This window comes from Chamaea fasciata, unplaced genomic scaffold (assembly GCF_029207755.1).
Source record: "Chamaea fasciata isolate MVZ Bird 193981 ecotype frontalis unplaced genomic scaffold, bChaFas1.0.hap1 SCAF_11, whole genome shotgun sequence".
In the NCBI taxonomy this organism is placed as follows: Eukaryota; Metazoa; Chordata; class Aves; order Passeriformes; family Sylviidae; genus Chamaea; species Chamaea fasciata.
The window spans coordinates 5,755,473-5,769,082 of record NW_027094096.1 but is presented as its reverse complement, the minus strand read 5'-3'; the positions used below and the strand labels follow the sequence as shown (position 1 = coordinate 5,769,082).

The 13,610-nt window shown below is 68.7% G+C and overlaps 34 non-coding genes across 34 annotated transcripts; all 34 read right to left on the bottom strand.

The window, feature by feature from the left end:
* Positions 1 to 66: 66 nt before the first annotated feature.
* Positions 67 to 185, bottom strand: LOC136295577 (5S ribosomal RNA). Its single transcript, XR_010722701.1, has one exon. It is a non-coding gene; the product is annotated as a 5S ribosomal RNA (ribosomal RNA).
* A 283-nt stretch (positions 186 to 468) lies between these two features.
* Positions 469 to 587, bottom strand: LOC136295576 (5S ribosomal RNA). Its single transcript, XR_010722700.1, has one exon. It is a non-coding gene; the product is annotated as a 5S ribosomal RNA (ribosomal RNA).
* A 283-nt stretch (positions 588 to 870) lies between these two features.
* Positions 871 to 989, bottom strand: LOC136295575 (5S ribosomal RNA). Its single transcript, XR_010722699.1, has one exon. It is a non-coding gene; the product is annotated as a 5S ribosomal RNA (ribosomal RNA).
* Positions 990 to 1,272: 283 nt separating this feature from the next.
* LOC136295574 (5S ribosomal RNA) lies at positions 1,273 to 1,391 on the bottom strand. The gene has a single exon (XR_010722698.1). It is a non-coding gene; the product is annotated as a 5S ribosomal RNA (ribosomal RNA).
* A 283-nt stretch (positions 1,392 to 1,674) lies between these two features.
* On the bottom strand, positions 1,675 to 1,793 carry LOC136295573 (5S ribosomal RNA). Its single transcript, XR_010722697.1, has one exon. It is a non-coding gene; the product is annotated as a 5S ribosomal RNA (ribosomal RNA).
* A 283-nt stretch (positions 1,794 to 2,076) lies between these two features.
* LOC136295572 (5S ribosomal RNA) lies at positions 2,077 to 2,195 on the bottom strand. The gene has a single exon (XR_010722696.1). It is a non-coding gene; the product is annotated as a 5S ribosomal RNA (ribosomal RNA).
* A 283-nt stretch (positions 2,196 to 2,478) lies between these two features.
* LOC136295570 (5S ribosomal RNA) lies at positions 2,479 to 2,597 on the bottom strand. Its single transcript, XR_010722694.1, has one exon. It is a non-coding gene; the product is annotated as a 5S ribosomal RNA (ribosomal RNA).
* A 283-nt stretch (positions 2,598 to 2,880) lies between these two features.
* LOC136295569 (5S ribosomal RNA) lies at positions 2,881 to 2,999 on the bottom strand. The gene has a single exon (XR_010722693.1). It is a non-coding gene; the product is annotated as a 5S ribosomal RNA (ribosomal RNA).
* Positions 3,000 to 3,282: 283 nt separating this feature from the next.
* On the bottom strand, positions 3,283 to 3,401 carry LOC136295568 (5S ribosomal RNA). The gene has a single exon (XR_010722692.1). It is a non-coding gene; the product is annotated as a 5S ribosomal RNA (ribosomal RNA).
* A 283-nt stretch (positions 3,402 to 3,684) lies between these two features.
* On the bottom strand, positions 3,685 to 3,803 carry LOC136295567 (5S ribosomal RNA). The gene has a single exon (XR_010722691.1). It is a non-coding gene; the product is annotated as a 5S ribosomal RNA (ribosomal RNA).
* A 283-nt stretch (positions 3,804 to 4,086) lies between these two features.
* Positions 4,087 to 4,205, bottom strand: LOC136295566 (5S ribosomal RNA). Its single transcript, XR_010722690.1, has one exon. It is a non-coding gene; the product is annotated as a 5S ribosomal RNA (ribosomal RNA).
* Positions 4,206 to 4,488: 283 nt separating this feature from the next.
* LOC136295637 (5S ribosomal RNA) lies at positions 4,489 to 4,607 on the bottom strand. The gene has a single exon (XR_010722760.1). It is a non-coding gene; the product is annotated as a 5S ribosomal RNA (ribosomal RNA).
* A 283-nt stretch (positions 4,608 to 4,890) lies between these two features.
* On the bottom strand, positions 4,891 to 5,009 carry LOC136295636 (5S ribosomal RNA). Its single transcript, XR_010722759.1, has one exon. It is a non-coding gene; the product is annotated as a 5S ribosomal RNA (ribosomal RNA).
* Positions 5,010 to 5,292: 283 nt separating this feature from the next.
* Positions 5,293 to 5,411, bottom strand: LOC136295599 (5S ribosomal RNA). Its single transcript, XR_010722722.1, has one exon. It is a non-coding gene; the product is annotated as a 5S ribosomal RNA (ribosomal RNA).
* Positions 5,412 to 5,694: 283 nt separating this feature from the next.
* LOC136295635 (5S ribosomal RNA) lies at positions 5,695 to 5,813 on the bottom strand. The gene has a single exon (XR_010722758.1). It is a non-coding gene; the product is annotated as a 5S ribosomal RNA (ribosomal RNA).
* Positions 5,814 to 6,096: 283 nt separating this feature from the next.
* Positions 6,097 to 6,215, bottom strand: LOC136295634 (5S ribosomal RNA). The gene has a single exon (XR_010722757.1). It is a non-coding gene; the product is annotated as a 5S ribosomal RNA (ribosomal RNA).
* Positions 6,216 to 6,498: 283 nt separating this feature from the next.
* LOC136295633 (5S ribosomal RNA) lies at positions 6,499 to 6,617 on the bottom strand. The gene has a single exon (XR_010722756.1). It is a non-coding gene; the product is annotated as a 5S ribosomal RNA (ribosomal RNA).
* Positions 6,618 to 6,900: 283 nt separating this feature from the next.
* Positions 6,901 to 7,019, bottom strand: LOC136295631 (5S ribosomal RNA). Its single transcript, XR_010722754.1, has one exon. It is a non-coding gene; the product is annotated as a 5S ribosomal RNA (ribosomal RNA).
* A 283-nt stretch (positions 7,020 to 7,302) lies between these two features.
* Positions 7,303 to 7,421, bottom strand: LOC136295630 (5S ribosomal RNA). The gene has a single exon (XR_010722753.1). It is a non-coding gene; the product is annotated as a 5S ribosomal RNA (ribosomal RNA).
* Positions 7,422 to 7,704: 283 nt separating this feature from the next.
* LOC136295629 (5S ribosomal RNA) lies at positions 7,705 to 7,823 on the bottom strand. Its single transcript, XR_010722752.1, has one exon. It is a non-coding gene; the product is annotated as a 5S ribosomal RNA (ribosomal RNA).
* Positions 7,824 to 8,106: 283 nt separating this feature from the next.
* On the bottom strand, positions 8,107 to 8,225 carry LOC136295628 (5S ribosomal RNA). The gene has a single exon (XR_010722751.1). It is a non-coding gene; the product is annotated as a 5S ribosomal RNA (ribosomal RNA).
* A 283-nt stretch (positions 8,226 to 8,508) lies between these two features.
* On the bottom strand, positions 8,509 to 8,627 carry LOC136295627 (5S ribosomal RNA). Its single transcript, XR_010722750.1, has one exon. It is a non-coding gene; the product is annotated as a 5S ribosomal RNA (ribosomal RNA).
* A 283-nt stretch (positions 8,628 to 8,910) lies between these two features.
* LOC136295626 (5S ribosomal RNA) lies at positions 8,911 to 9,029 on the bottom strand. Its single transcript, XR_010722749.1, has one exon. It is a non-coding gene; the product is annotated as a 5S ribosomal RNA (ribosomal RNA).
* A 283-nt stretch (positions 9,030 to 9,312) lies between these two features.
* On the bottom strand, positions 9,313 to 9,431 carry LOC136295625 (5S ribosomal RNA). The gene has a single exon (XR_010722748.1). It is a non-coding gene; the product is annotated as a 5S ribosomal RNA (ribosomal RNA).
* A 283-nt stretch (positions 9,432 to 9,714) lies between these two features.
* LOC136295624 (5S ribosomal RNA) lies at positions 9,715 to 9,833 on the bottom strand. The gene has a single exon (XR_010722747.1). It is a non-coding gene; the product is annotated as a 5S ribosomal RNA (ribosomal RNA).
* Positions 9,834 to 10,116: 283 nt separating this feature from the next.
* LOC136295623 (5S ribosomal RNA) lies at positions 10,117 to 10,235 on the bottom strand. The gene has a single exon (XR_010722746.1). It is a non-coding gene; the product is annotated as a 5S ribosomal RNA (ribosomal RNA).
* Positions 10,236 to 10,518: 283 nt separating this feature from the next.
* On the bottom strand, positions 10,519 to 10,637 carry LOC136295622 (5S ribosomal RNA). The gene has a single exon (XR_010722745.1). It is a non-coding gene; the product is annotated as a 5S ribosomal RNA (ribosomal RNA).
* A 283-nt stretch (positions 10,638 to 10,920) lies between these two features.
* On the bottom strand, positions 10,921 to 11,039 carry LOC136295620 (5S ribosomal RNA). Its single transcript, XR_010722743.1, has one exon. It is a non-coding gene; the product is annotated as a 5S ribosomal RNA (ribosomal RNA).
* Positions 11,040 to 11,322: 283 nt separating this feature from the next.
* On the bottom strand, positions 11,323 to 11,441 carry LOC136295619 (5S ribosomal RNA). The gene has a single exon (XR_010722742.1). It is a non-coding gene; the product is annotated as a 5S ribosomal RNA (ribosomal RNA).
* Positions 11,442 to 11,724: 283 nt separating this feature from the next.
* LOC136295618 (5S ribosomal RNA) lies at positions 11,725 to 11,843 on the bottom strand. The gene has a single exon (XR_010722741.1). It is a non-coding gene; the product is annotated as a 5S ribosomal RNA (ribosomal RNA).
* Positions 11,844 to 12,126: 283 nt separating this feature from the next.
* Positions 12,127 to 12,245, bottom strand: LOC136295617 (5S ribosomal RNA). Its single transcript, XR_010722740.1, has one exon. It is a non-coding gene; the product is annotated as a 5S ribosomal RNA (ribosomal RNA).
* A 283-nt stretch (positions 12,246 to 12,528) lies between these two features.
* LOC136295616 (5S ribosomal RNA) lies at positions 12,529 to 12,647 on the bottom strand. The gene has a single exon (XR_010722739.1). It is a non-coding gene; the product is annotated as a 5S ribosomal RNA (ribosomal RNA).
* A 283-nt stretch (positions 12,648 to 12,930) lies between these two features.
* On the bottom strand, positions 12,931 to 13,049 carry LOC136295615 (5S ribosomal RNA). The gene has a single exon (XR_010722738.1). It is a non-coding gene; the product is annotated as a 5S ribosomal RNA (ribosomal RNA).
* A 283-nt stretch (positions 13,050 to 13,332) lies between these two features.
* On the bottom strand, positions 13,333 to 13,451 carry LOC136295614 (5S ribosomal RNA). The gene has a single exon (XR_010722737.1). It is a non-coding gene; the product is annotated as a 5S ribosomal RNA (ribosomal RNA).
* Between the last annotated feature and the right edge of the window lie 159 nt (positions 13,452 to 13,610).

Genomic DNA, 13,610 nt, shown 5'->3' with positions numbered 1-13,610 from the left:
GCTGCGGTAATGCCCAGCAAAACAAGGGACCGACCGCCTGCCCAGCGGCCGGAGCCCGGCAAAAGAAGCCTACAGCACCCGGTATTCCCAGGCGGTCTCCCATCCAAGTACTAACCGGGCCCGACCCTGCTTAGCTTCCGAGATCAGACGAGATCGGGCGTTCTCAGGGTGGTATGGCCGTAGGCACCCCTCCAGCCCTGGCCGCCGCTCTCGAGCACCCAGCACCAGCCTCCCGCCCTGCCCCAAAACCGCTCGGCCACGCCGCAGGGCAACCGCGGCTCTCCATGCCAACGCCTCCACCTGTGGCCCCGCCAACACACACCTCACAAAGGCGCACCAGTAACCCAGGCCGCAGACGCTCGGCGCACGAAGCCTGCGTTCCCCCACGCCCTCCGGCCCCTGGCCGCGGTAATGCCCAGCAAAACAAGGGACCGACCGCCGGCCCAGCGGCCGGAGCCCGGCAAAAGAAGCCTACAGCACCCGGTATTCCCAGGCGGTCTCCCATCCAAGTACTAACCGGGCCCGACCCTGCTTAGCTTCCGAGATCAGACGAGATCGGGCGTTCTCAGGGTGGTATGGCCGTAGGCACCCCTCCAGCCCTGGCCGCCGCTCTCGAGCACCCAGCACCAGCCTCCCGCCCTGCCCCAAAACCGCTCGGCCACGCCGCACGGCAACCGCGGCTCTCCATGCCAACGCCTCCACCTGTGGCCCCGCCAACACACACCTCACAAAGGCGCACCAGTAACCCAGGCCGCAGACGCTCGGCGCACGAAGCCTGCGTTCCCCCACGCCCCCCGGCCCCTGGCCGCGGTAATGCCCAGCAAAACAAGGGACCGACCGCCGGCCCAGCGGCCGGAGCCCGGCAAAAGAAGCCTACAGCACCCGGTATTCCCAGGCGGTCTCCCATCCAAGTACTAACCGGGCCCGACCCTGCTTAGCTTCCGAGATCAGACGAGATCGGGCGTTCTCAGGGTGGTATGGCCGTAGGCACGCCTCCAACCCTGGCCGCCGCTCTCGAGCACCCAGCACCAGCCTCCCGCCCTGCCCCCAAACCGCTCGGCCACGCCGCACGGCAACCGCGGCTCTCCATGCCAACGCCTCCACCTGTGGCCCCGCCAACACACACCTCACAAAGGCGCACCAGTAACCCAGGCCGCAGACGCTCGGCGCACGAAGCCTGCGTTCCCCCACGCCCTCCGGCCCCTGGCCGCGGTAATGCCCAGCAAAACAAGGGACCGACCGCCGGCCCAGCGGCCGGAGCCCGGCAAAAGAAGCCTACAGCACCCGGTATTCCCAGGCGGTCTCCCATCCAAGTACTAACCGGGCCCGACCCTGCTTAGCTTCCGAGATCAGACGAGATCGGGCGTTCTCAGGGTGGTATGGCCGTAGGCACCCCTCCAGCCCTGGCCGCCGCTCTCGAGCACCCAGCACCAGCCTCCCGCCCTGCCCCAAAACCGCTCCGCCACGCCGCACGGCAACCGCGGCTCTCCATGCCAACGCCTCCACCTGTGGCCCCGCCAACACACACCTCACAAAGGCGCACCAGTAACCCAGGCCGCAGACGCTCGGCGCACGAAGCCTGCGTTCCCCCACGCCCCCCGGCCCCTGGCCGCGGTAATGCCCAGCAAAACAAGGGACCGACCGCCGGCCCAGCGGCCGGAGCCCGGCAAAAGAAGCCTACAGCACCCGGTATTCCCAGGCGGTCTCCCATCCAAGTACTAACCGGGCCCGACCCTGCTTAGCTTCCGAGATCAGACGAGATCGGGCGTTCTCAGGGTGGTATGGCCGTAGGCACCCCTCCAGCCCTGGCCGCCGCTCTCGAGCACCCAGCACCAGCCTCCCGCCCTGCCCCAAAACCGCTCCGCCACGCCGCAGGGCAACCGCGGCTCTCCATGCCAACGCCTCCACCTGTGGCCCCGCCAACACACACCTCACAAAGGCGCACCAGTAACCCAGGCCGCAGACGCTCGGCGCACGAAGCCTGCGTTCCCCCACGCCCCCCGGCCCCTGGCCGCGGTAATGCCCAGCAAAACAAGGGACCGACCGCCGGCCCAGCGGCCGGAGCCCGGCAAAAGAAGCCTACAGCACCCGGTATTCCCAGGCGGTCTCCCATCCAAGTACTAACCGGGCCCGACCCTGCTTAGCTTCCGAGATCAGACGAGATCGGGCGTTCTCAGGGTGGTATGGCCGTAGGCACCCCTCCAGCCCGGGCCGCCGCTCTCGAGCACCCAGCACCAGCCTCCCGCCCTGCCCCAAAACCGCTCGGCCACGCCGCACGGCAACCGCGGCTCTCCATGCCAACGCCTCCACCTGTGGCCCCGCCAACACACACCTCACAAAGGCGCACCAGTAACCCAGGCCGCAGACGCTCGGCGCACGAAGCCTGCGTTCCCCCACGCCCCCCGGCCCCTGGCCGCGGTAATGCCCAGCAAAACAAGGGACCGACCGCCGGCCCAGCGGCCAGAGCCCGGCAAAAGAAGCCTACAGCACCCGGTATTCCCAGGCGGTCTCCCATCCAAGTACTAACCGGGCCCGACCCTGCTTAGCTTCCGAGATCAGACGAGATCGGGCGTTCTCAGGGTGGTATGGCCGTAGGCACCCCTCCAGCCCTGGCCGCCGCTCTCGAGCACCCAGCACCAGCCTCCCGCCCTGCCCCAAAACCGCTCGGCCACGCCGCACGGCAACCGCGGCTCTCCATGCCAACGCCTCCACCTGTGGCCCCGCCAACACACACCTCACAAAGGCGCACCAGTAACCCAGGCCGCAGACGCTCGGCGCACGAAGCCTGCGTTCCCCCACGCCCCCCGGCCCCTGGCCGCGGTAATGCCCAGCAAAACAAGGGACCGACCGCCTGCCCAGCGGCCGGAGCCCGGCAAAAGAAGCCTACAGCACCCGGTATTCCCAGGCGGTCTCCCATCCAAGTACTAACCGGGCCCGACCCTGCTTAGCTTCCGAGATCAGACGAGATCGGGCGTTCTCAGGGTGGTATGGCCGTAGGCACCCCTCCAGCCCTGGCCGCCGCTCTCGAGCACCCAGCACCAGCCTCCCGCCCTGCCCCAAAACCGCTCGGCCACGCCGCACGGCAACCGCGGCTCTCCATGCCAACGCCTCCACCTGTGGCCCCGCCAACACACACCTCACAAAGGCGCACCAGTAACCCAGGCCGCAGACGCTCGGCGCACGAAGCCTGCGTTCCCCCACGCCCCCCGGCCCCTGGCCGCGGTAATGCCCAGCAAAACAAGGGACCGACCGCCGGCCCAGCGGCCGGAGCCCGGCAAAAGAAGCCTACAGCACCCGGTATTCCCAGGCGGTCTCCCATCCAAGTACTAACCGGGCCCGACCCTGCTTAGCTTCCGAGATCAGACGAGATCGGGCGTTCTCAGGGTGGTATGGCCGTAGGCACCCCTCCAGCCCTGGCCGCCGCTCTCGAGCACCCAGCACCAGCCTCCCGCCCTGCCCCAAAACCGCTCGGCCACGCCGCACGGCAACCGCGGCTCTCCATGCCAACGCCTCCACCTGTGGCCCCGCCAACACACACCTCACAAAGGCGCACCAGTAACCCAGGCCGCAGGCGCTCGGCGCACGAAGCCTGCGTTCCCCCACGCCCCCCGGCCCCTGGCCGCGGTAATGCCCAGCAAAACAAGGGACCGACCGCCTGCCCAGCGGCCGGAGCCCGGCAAAAGAAGCCTACAGCACCCGGTATTCCCAGGCGGTCTCCCATCCAAGTACTAACCGGGCCCGACCCTGCTTAGCTTCCGAGATCAGACGAGATCGGGCGTTCTCAGGGTGGTATGGCCGTAGGCACCCCTCCAGCCCTGGCCGCCGCTCTCGAGCACCCAGCACCAGCCTCCCGCCCTGCCCCAAAACCGCTCGGCCACGCCGCACGGCAACCGCAGCTCTCCATGCCAACGCCTCCACCTGTGGCCCCGCCAACACACACCTCACAAAGGCGCACCAGTAACCCAGGCCGCAGACGCTCGGCGCACGAAGCCTGCGTTCCCCCACGCCCTCCGGCGTCTGGCCGCGGTAATGCCCAGCAAAACAAGGGACCGACCGCCTGCCCAGCGGCCGGAGCCCGGCAAAAGAAGCCTACAGCACCCGGTATTCCCAGGCGGTCTCCCATCCAAGTACTAACCGGGCCCGACCCTGCTTAGCTTCCGAGATCAGACGAGATCGGGCGTTCTCAGGGTGGTATGGCCGTAGGCACCCCTCCAGCCCTGGCCGCCGCTCTCGAGCACCCAGCACCAGCCTCCCGCCCTGCCCCAAAACCGCTCGGCCACGCCGCACGGCAACCGCGGCTCTCCATGCCAACGCCTCCACCTGTGGCCCCGCCAACACACACCTCACAAAGGCGCACCAGTAACCCAGGCCGCAGACGCTCGGCGCACGAAGCCTGCGTTCCCCCACGCCCCCCGGCCCCTGGCCGCGGTAATGCCCAGCAAAACAAGGGACCGACCGCCTGCCCAGCGGCCGGAGCCCGGCAAAAGAAGCCTACAGCACCCGGTATTCCCAGGCGGTCTCCCATCCAAGTACTAACCGGGCCCGACCCTGCTTAGCTTCCGAGATCAGACGAGATCGGGCGTTCTCAGGGTGGTATGGCCGTAGGCACCCCTCCAGCCCTGGCCGCCGCTCTCGAGCACCCAGCACCAGCCTCCCGCCCTGCCCCAAAACCGCTCGGCCACGCCGCACGGCAACCGCGGCTCTCCATGCCAACGCCTCCACCTGTGGCCCCGCCAACACACACCTCACAAAGGCGCACCAGTAACCCAGGCCGCAGACGCTCGGCGCACGAAGCCTGCGTTCCCCCACGCCCCCCGGCCCCTGGCCGCGGTAATGCCCAGCAAAACAAGGGACCGACCGCCTGCCCAGCGGCCGGAGCCCGGCAAAAGAAGCCTACAGCACCCGGTATTCCCAGGCGGTCTCCCATCCAAGTACTAACCGGGCCCGACCCTGCTTAGCTTCCGAGATCAGACGAGATCGGGCGTTCTCAGGGTGGTATGGCCGTAGGCACCCCTCCAGCCCTGGCCGCCGCTCTCGAGCACCCAGCACCAGCCTCCCGCCCTGCCCCAAAACCGCTCGGCCACGCCGCACGGCAACCGCGGCTCTCCATGCCAACGCCTCCACCTGTGGCCCCGCCAACACACACCTCACAAAGGCGCACCAGTAACCCAGGCCGCAGACGCTCGGCGCACGAAGCCTGCGTTCCCCCACGCCCCCCGGCCCCTGGCCGCGGTAATGCCCAGCAAAACAAGGGACCGACCGCCGGCCCAGCGGCCGGAGCCCGGCAAAAGAAGCCTACAGCACCCGGTATTCCCAGGCGGTCTCCCATCCAAGTACTAACCGGGCCCGACCCTGCTTAGCTTCCGAGATCAGATGAGATCGGGCGTTCTCAGGGTGGTATGGCCGTAGGCACCCCTCCAGCCCTGGCCGCCGCTCTCGAGCACCCAGCACCAGCCTCCCGCCCTGCCCCAAAACCGCTCGGCCACGCCGCACGGCAACCGCGGCTCTCCATGCCAACGCCTCCACCTGTGGCCCCGCCAACACACACCTCACAAAGGCGCACCAGTAACCCAGGCCGCAGACGCTCGGCGCACGAAGCCTGCGTTCCCCCACGCCCCCCGGCCCCTGGCCGCGGTAATGCCCAGCAAAACAAGGGACCGACCGCCGGCCCAGCGGCCGGAGCCCGGCAAAAGAAGCCTACAGCACCCGGTATTCCCAGGCGGTCTCCCATCCAAGTACTAACCGGGCCCGACCCTGCTTAGCTTCCGAGATCAGACGAGATCGGGCGTTCTCAGGGTGGTATGGCCGTAGGCACCCCTCCAGCCCTGGCCGCCGCTCTCGAGCACCCAGCACCAGCCTCCCGCCCTGCCCCAAAACCGCTCGGCCACGCCGCACGGCAACCGCGGCTCTCCATGCCAACGCCTCCACCTGTGGCCCCGCCAACACACACCTCACAAAGGCGCACCAGTAACCCAGGCCGCAGACGCTCGGCGCACGAAGCCTGCGTTCCCCCACGCCCCCCGGCCCCTGGCCGCGGTAATGCCCAGCAAAACAAGGGACCGACCGCCGGCCCAGCGGCCGGAGCCCGGCAAAAGAAGCCTACAGCACCCGGTATTCCCAGGCGGTCTCCCATCCAAGTACTAACCGGGCCCGACCCTGCTTAGCTTCCGAGATCAGACGAGATCGGGCGTTCTCAGGGTGGTATGGCCGTAGGCACCCCTCCAGCCCTGGCCGCCGCTCTCGAGCACCCAGCACCAGCCTCCCGCCCTGCCCCAAAACCGCTCGGCCACGCCGCACGGCAACCGCGGCTCTCCATGCCAACGCCTCCACCTGTGGCCCCGCCAACACACACCTCACAAAGGCGCACCAGTAACCCAGGCCGCAGACGCTCGGCGCACGAAGCCTGCGTTCCCCCACGCCCCCCGGCCCCTGGCTGCGGTAATGCCCAGCAAAACAAGGGACCGACCGCCTGCCCAGCGGCCGGAGCCCGGCAAAAGAAGCCTACAGCACCCGGTATTCCCAGGCGGTCTCCCATCCAAGTACTAACCGGGCCCGACCCTGCTTAGCTTCCGAGATCAGACGAGATCGGGCGTTCTCAGGGTGGTATGGCCGTAGGCACCCCTCCAGCCCTGGCCGCCGCTCTCGAGCACCCAGCACCAGCCTCCCGCCCTGCCCCCAAACCGCTCGGCCACGCCGCACGGCAACCGCGGCTCTCCATGCCAACGCCTCCACCTGTGGCCCCGCCAACACACACCTCACAAAGGCGCACCAGTAACCCAGGCCGCAGACGCTCGGCGCACGAAGCCTGCGTTCCCCCACGCCCCCCGGCCCCTGGCCGCGGTAATGCCCAGCAAAACAAGGGACCGACCGCCGGCCCAGCGGCCGGAGCCCGGCAAAAGAAGCCTACAGCACCCGGTATTCCCAGGCGGTCTCCCATCCAAGTACTAACCGGGCCCGACCCTGCTTAGCTTCCGAGATCAGACGAGATCGGGCGTTCTCAGGGTGGTATGGCCGTAGGCACCCCTCCAGCCCTGGCCGCCGCTCTCGAGCACCCAGCACCAGCCTCCCGCCCTGCCCCAAAACCGCTCGGCCACGCCGCACGGCAACCGCGGCTCTCCATGCCAACGCCTCCACCTGTGGCCCCGCCAACACACACCTCACAAAGGCGCACCAGTAACCCAGGCCGCAGACGCTCGGCGCACGAAGCCTGCGTTCCCCCACGCCCCCCGGCCCCTGGCCGCGGTAATGCCCAGCAAAACAAGGGACCGACCGCCTGCCCAGCGGCCGGAGCCCGGCAAAAGAAGCCTACAGCACCCGGTATTCCCAGGCGGTCTCCCATCCAAGTACTAACCGGGCCCGACCCTGCTTAGCTTCCGAGATCAGACGAGATCGGGCGTTCTCAGGGTGGTATGGCCGTAGGCACCCCTCCAGCCCTGGCCGCCGCTCTCGAGCACCCAGCACCAGCCTCCCGCCCTGCCCCAAAACCGCTCGGCCACGCCGCACGGCAACCGCGGCTCTCCATGCCAACGCCTCCACCTGTGGCCCCGCCAACACACACCTCACAAAGGCGCACCAGTAACCCAGGCCGCAGACGCTCGGCGCACGAAGCCTGCGTTCCCCCACGCCCCCCGGCCCCTGGCCGCGGTAATGCCCAGCAAAACAAGGGACCGACCGCCGGCCCAGCGGCCGGAGCCCGGCAAAAGAAGCCTACAGCACCCGGTATTCCCAGGCGGTCTCCCATCCAAGTACTAACCGGGCCCGACCCTGCTTAGCTTCCGAGATCAGACGAGATCGGGCGTTCTCAGGGTGGTATGGCCGTAGGCACCCCTCCAGCCCTGGCCGCCGCTCTCGAGCACCCAGCACCAGCCTCCCGCCCTGCCCCCAAACCGCTCGGCCACGCCGCACGGCAACCGCGGCTCTCCATGCCAACGCCTCCACCTGTGGCCCCGCCAACACACACCTCACAAAGGCGCACCAGTAACCCAGGCCGCAGACGCTCGGCGCACGAAGCCTGCGTTCCCCCACGCCCCCCGGCCCCTGGCCGCGGTAATGCCCAGCAAAACAAGGGACCGACCGCCGGCCCAGCGGCCGGAGCCCGGCAAAAGAAGCCTACAGCACCCGGTATTCCCAGGCGGTCTCCCATCCAAGTACTAACCGGGCCCGACCCTGCTTAGCTTCCGAGATCAGACGAGATCGGGCGTTCTCAGGGTGGTATGGCCGTAGGCACCCCTCCAGCCCTGGCCGCCGCTCTCGAGCACCCAGCACCAGCCTCCCGCCCTGCCCCAAAACCGCTCGGCCACGCCGCACGGCAACCGCGGCTCTCCATGCCAACGCCTCCACCTGTGGCCCCGCCAACACACACCTCACAAAGGCGCACCAGTAACCCAGGCCGCAGACGCTCGGCGCACGAAGCCTGCGTTCCCCCACGCCCCCCGGCCCCTGGCCGCGGTAATGCCCAGCAAAACAAGGGACCGACCGCCTGCCCAGCGGCCGGAGCCCGGCAAAAGAAGCCTACAGCACCCGGTATTCCCAGGCGGTCTCCCATCCAAGTACTAACCGGGCCCGACCCTGCTTAGCTTCCGAGATCAGACGAGATCGGGCGTTCTCAGGGTGGTATGGCCGTAGGCACCCCTCCAGCCCTGGCCGCCGCTCTCGAGCACCCAGCACCAGCCTCCCGCCCTGCCCCAAAACCGCTCGGCCACGCCGCACGGCAACCGCGGCTCTCCATGCCAACGCCTCCACCTGTGGCCCCGCCAACACACACCTCACAAAGGCGCACCAGTAACCCAGGCCGCAGACGCTCGGCGCACGAAGCCTGCGTTCCCCCACGCCCCCCGGCCCCTGGCCGCGGTAATGCCCAGCAAAACAAGGGACCGACCGCCTGCCCAGCGGCCGGAGCCCGGCAAAAGAAGCCTACAGCACCCGGTATTCCCAGGCGGTCTCCCATCCAAGTACTAACCGGGCCCGACCCTGCTTAGCTTCCGAGATCAGACGAGATCGGGCGTTCTCAGGGTGGTATGGCCGTAGGCACCCCTCCAGCCCTGGCCGCCGCTCTCGAGCACCCAGCACCAGCCTCCCGCCCTGCCCCAAAACCGCTCGGCCACGCCGCACGGCAACCGCGGCTCTCCATGCCAACGCCTCCACCTGTGGCCCCGCCAACACACACCTCACAAAGGCGCACCAGTAACCCAGGCCGCAGACGCTCGGCGCACGAAGCCTGCGTTCCCCCACGCCCCCCGGCCCCTGGCCGCGGTAATGCCCAGCAAAACAAGGGACCGACCGCCTGCCCAGCGGCCGGAGCCCGGCAAAAGAAGCCTACAGCACCCGGTATTCCCAGGCGGTCTCCCATCCAAGTACTAACCGGGCCCGACCCTGCTTAGCTTCCGAGATCAGACGAGATCGGGCGTTCTCAGGGTGGTATGGCCGTAGGCACCCCTCCAGCCCTGGCCGCCGCTCTCGAGCACCCAGCACCAGCCTCCCGCCCTGCCCCAAAACCGCTCCGCCACGCCGCACGGCAACCGCGGCTCTCCATGCCAACGCCTCCACCTGTGGCCCCGCCAACACACACCTCACAAAGGCGCACCAGTAACCCAGGCCGCAGACGCTCGGCGCACGAAGCCTGCGTTCCCCCACGCCCCCCGGCCCCTGGCCGCGGTAATGCCCAGCAAAACAAGGGACCGACCGCCGGCCCAGCGGCCGGAGCCCGGCAAAAGAAGCCTACAGCACCCGGTATTCCCAGGCGGTCTCCCATCCAAGTACTAACCGGGCCCGACCCTGCTTAGCTTCCGAGATCAGACGAGATCGGGCGTTCTCAGGGTGGTATGGCCGTAGGCACCCCTCCAGCCCTGGCCGCCGCTCTCGAGCACCCAGCACCAGCCTCCCGCCCTGCCCCAAAACCGCTCGGCCACGCCGCACGGCAACCGCGGCTCTCCATGCCAACGCCTCCACCTGTGGCCCCGCCAACACACACCTCACAAAGGCGCACCAGTAACCCAGGCCGCAGACGCTCGGCGCACGAAGCCTGCGTTCCCCCACGCCCCCCGGCCCCTGGCCGCGGTAATGCCCAGCAAAACAAGGGACCGACCGCCGGCCCAGCGGCCGGAGCCCGGCAAAAGAAGCCTACAGCACCCGGTATTCCCAGGCGGTCTCCCATCCAAGTACTAACCGGGCCCGACCCTGCTTAGCTTCCGAGATCAGACGAGATCGGGCGTTCTCAGGGTGGTATGGCCGTAGGCACCCCTCCAGCCCTGGCCGCCGCTCTCGAGCACCCAGCACCAGCCTCCCGCCCTGCCCCAAAACCGCTCGGCCACGCCGCAGGGCAACCGCGGCTCTCCATGCCAACGCCTCCACCTGTGGCCCCGCCAACACACACCTCACAAAGGCGCACCAGTAACCCAGGCCGCAGACGCTCGGCGCACAAAGCCTGCGTTCCCCCACGCCCCCCGGCCCCTGGCCGCGGTAATGCCCAGCAAAACAAGGGACCGACCGCCTGCCCAGCGGCCGGAGCCCGGCAAAAGAAGCCTACAGCACCCGGTATTCCCAGGCGGTCTCCCATCCAAGTACTAACCGGGCCCGACCCTGCTTAGCTTCCGAGATCAGACGAGATCGGGCGTTCTCAGGGTGGTATGGCCGTAGGCACCCCTCCAGCCCTGGCCGCCGCTCTCGAGCACCCAGCACCAGCCTCCCGCCCTGCCCCCAAACCGCTCGGCCACGCCGCACGGCAACCGCGGCTCTCCATGCCAACGCCTCCACCTGTGGCCCCGCCAACACACACCTCACAAAGGCGCACCAGTAACCCAGGCCGCAGACGCTCGGCGCACGAAGCCTGCGTTCCCCCACGCCCCCCGGCCCCTGGCCGCGGTAATGCCCAGCAAAACAAGGGACCGACCGCCGGCCCAGCGGCCGGAGCCCGGCAAAAGAAGCCTACAGCACCCGGTATTCCCAGGCGGTCTCCCATCCAAGTACTAACCGGGCCCGACCCTGCTTAGCTTCCGAGATCAGACGAGATCGGGCGTTCTCAGGGTGGTATGGCCGTAGGCACCCCTCCAGCCCTGGCCGCCGCTCTCGAGCACCCAGCACCAGCCTCCCGCCCTGCCCCAAAACCGCTCGGCCACGCCGCACGGCAACCGCGGCTCTCCATGCCAACGCCTCCACCTGTGGCCCCGCCAACACACACCTCACAAAGGCGCACCAGTAACCCAGGCCGCAGACGCTCGGCGCACGAAGCCTGCGTTCCCCCACGCCCCCCGGCCCCTGGCCGCGGTAATGCCCAGCAAAACAAGGGACCGACCGCCGGCCCAGCGGCCGGAGCCCGGCAAAAGAAGCCTACAGCACCCGGTATTCCCAGGCGGTCTCCCATCCAAGTACTAACCGGGCCCGACCCTGCTTAGCTTCCGAGATCAGACGAGATCGGGCGTTCTCAGGGTGGTATGGCCGTAGGCACCCCTCCAGCCCTGGCCGCCGCTCTCGAGCACCCAGCACCAGCCTCCCGCCCTGCCCCAAAACCGCTCGGCCACGCCGCACGGCAACCGCGGCTCTCCATGCCAACGCCTCCACCTGTGGCCCCGCCAACACACACCTCACAAAGGCGCACCAGTAACCCAGGCCGCAGACGCTCGGCGCACGAAGCCTGCGTTCCCCCACGCCCCCCGGCCCCTGGCCGCGGTAATGCCCAGCAAAACAAGGGACCGACCGCCGGCCCAGCGGCCGGAGCCCGGCAAAAGAAGCCTACAGCACCCGGTATTCCCAGGCGGTCTCCCATCCAAGTACTAACCGGGCCCGACCCTGCTTAGCTTCCGAGATCAGACGAGATCGGGCGTTCTCAGGGTGGTATGGCCGTAGGCACCCCTCCAGCCCTGGCCGCCGCTCTCGAGCACCCAGCACCAGCCTCCCGCCCTGCCCCAAAACCGCTCGGCCACGCCGCACGGCAACCGCGGCTCTCCATGCCAACGCCTCCACCTGTGGCCCCGCCAACACACACCTCACAAAGGCGCACCAGTAACCCAGGCCGCAGACGCTCGGCGCACGAAGCCTGCGTTCCCCCACGCCCCCCGGCCCCTGGCTGCGGTAATGCCCAGCAAAACAAGGGACCGACCGCCTGCCCAGCGGCCGGAGCCCGGCAAAAGAAGCCTACAGCACCCGGTATTCCCAGGCGGTCTCCCATCCAAGTACTAACCGGGCCCGACCCTGCTTAGCTTCCGAGATCAGACGAGATCGGGCGTTCTCAGGGTGGTATGGCCGTAGGCACCCCTCCAGCCCTGGCCGCCGCTCTCGAGCACCCAGCACCAGCCTCCCGCCCTGCCCCCAAACCGCTCGGCCACGCCGCACGGCAACCGCGGCTCTCCATGCCAACGCCTCCACCTGTGGCCCCGCCAACACACACCTCACAAAGGCGCACCAGTAACCCAGGCCGCAGACGCTCGGCGCACGAAGCCTGCGTTCCCCCACGCCCCCCGGCCCCTGGCCGCGGTAATGCCCAGCAAAACAAGGGACCGACCGCCGGCCCAGCGGCCGGAGCCCGGCAAAAGAAGCCTACAGCACCCGGTATTCCCAGGCGGTCTCCCATCCAAGTACTAACCGGGCCCGACCCTGCTTAGCTTCCGAGATCAGACGAGATCGGGCGTTCTCAGGGTGGTATGGCCGTAGGCACCCCTCCAGCCCTGGCCGCCGCTCTCGAGCACCCAGCACCAGCCTCCCGCCCTGCCCCAAAACCGCTCGGCCACGCCGCACGGCAACCGCGGCTCTCCATGCCAACGCCTCCACCTGTGGCCCCGCCAACACACACCTCACAAAGGCGCACCAGTAACCCAGGCCGCAGACGCTCGGCGCACGAAGCCTGCGTTCCCCCACGCCCCCCGGCCCCTGGCCGCGGTAATGCCCAGCAAAACAAGGGACCGACCGCCTGCCCAGCGGCCGGAGCCCGGCAAAAGAAGCCTACAGCACCCGGTATTCCCAGGCGGTCTCCCATCCAAGTACTAACCGGGCCCGACCCTGCTTAGCTTCCGAGATCAGACGAGATCGGGCGTTCTCAGGGTGGTATGGCCGTAGGCACCCCTCCAGCCCTGGCCGCCGCTCTCGAGCACCCAGCACCAGCCTCCCGCCCTGCCCCAAAACCGCTCGGCCACGCCGCACGGCAACCGCGGCTCTCCATGCCAACGCCTCCACCTGTGGCCCCGCCAACACACACCTCACAAAGGCGCACCAGTAACCCAGGCCGCAGACGCTCGGCGCACGAAGCCTGCGTTCCCCCACGCCCCCCGGCCCCTGGCCGCGGTAATGCCCAGCAAAACAAGGGACCGACCGCCGGCCCAGCGGCCGGAGCCCGGCAAAAGAAGCCTACAGCACCCGGTATTCCCAGGCGGTCTCCCATCCAAGTACTAACCGGGCCCGACCCTGCTTAGCTTCCGAGATCAGACGAGATCGGGCGTTCTCAGGGTGGTATGGCCGTAGGCACCCCTCCAGCCCTGGCCGCCGCTCTCGAGCACCCAGCACCAGCCTCCCGCCCTGCCCCAAAACCGCTCGGCCACGCCGCACGGCAACCGCGGCTCTCCATGCCAACGCCTCCACCTGTGGCCCCGCCAACACACACCTCACAAAGGCGCACCAGTAAC